Source organism: Musca domestica, unplaced genomic scaffold (genome assembly GCF_030504385.1).
Source record: "Musca domestica strain aabys unplaced genomic scaffold, Musca_domestica.polishedcontigs.V.1.1 6, whole genome shotgun sequence".
In the NCBI taxonomy this organism is placed as follows: Eukaryota; Metazoa; Arthropoda; class Insecta; order Diptera; family Muscidae; genus Musca; species Musca domestica.
Window position 1 is genome coordinate 9,277,878 of NW_026712363.1, and position 1,052 is coordinate 9,278,929.

At 31.2% G+C, this 1,052-nt stretch overlaps 1 long non-coding RNA gene across 1 annotated transcript; it reads left to right on the forward strand.

Moving 5' to 3' along the window:
* Positions 1–350: 350 nt before the first annotated feature.
* LOC109613538 (uncharacterized) lies at positions 351–845 on the forward strand. The gene is made up of 2 exons (XR_002195052.2): positions 351–526; positions 612–845. It is a non-coding gene; the product is annotated as an uncharacterized LOC109613538 (long non-coding RNA).
* The last annotated feature ends 207 nt before the right edge of the window (positions 846–1,052 follow it).

Here is a 1,052-nt window from a genome sequence, read left to right on the forward strand (position 1 = left end):
CAATTCCATTGAAAAATGTGGCTAAAATCATAAAAATACCGAATATCGGGGTACCGTTATATATGGGGCAATACGATATCATGGACCGATATAGTCCATCTTCGAACTTAATCTGTGCAAAATTTTAGCTTCCTATCTTAATTTGTTTTGACTGCAGCGTGACTACAACAGACGGACAGGGCTAAATAGTCTTAGAATTTTACGCTGATAACGAATATATACACTTTGTTGGGTCTAAAATTATTATTTCGATGGGTTACAAACGGAATGATAATATACCCTCCATACTATGTATGGTGGAGGGTATAAAAAAAATATTTATTTTATGTATTTTGACATATATTGTTTAAAATACCAAATAACAGGAAAATTAAAAACACATATCTGAAATTCCTAAAAAATCTTACGTTACCCACAACATTTCTTCGGTTAAACAAATTTCTCATCATTCGAAAAGTGTACTGCCTATTATTTACAATATGATGCATACAGCGAATTTATATGCACAACATTATGACTTTATTGGGTAAGGCATAGAATTAATATTTATTTGTTTTGTTTTATTTTATTTCATTTTTTATTTATTATCATTTATTACGTTTGCCTTGTAGCAATGCATACACCCTCAATGATTGGGAATGGAACGAACATTTTCTAGCACTGTGGTCAAATGAATTAAATTTAGATGTAATATGAAAACAATGCAAAATTTGTTAGGTGCGAAGCTACGTGGACGTATACGTGAAATATAAGAAGCAGTTGGGCGCTATGTTCACTTTCATGCCGTCAGGATTTATTTATTAAATCAATGAATCAATTTCAAATCAATATACAAAACAAGTCGACGGAATGTTTACTTATTTCCCAGAAGTGGTCTATATAGGCCCATGGTTTGGCCACCATATTGCAATACTTTATTATATCAGGATTTTCATGATAGTATGGAGGAAGGGTAAATATTTTGTCGTTATGGTTACGAAATTTGATTTGGCCATGTTCAGACAATACAAGATAAATAATATTTTTTTAAATTCAGTTGCAATAAATCTTGC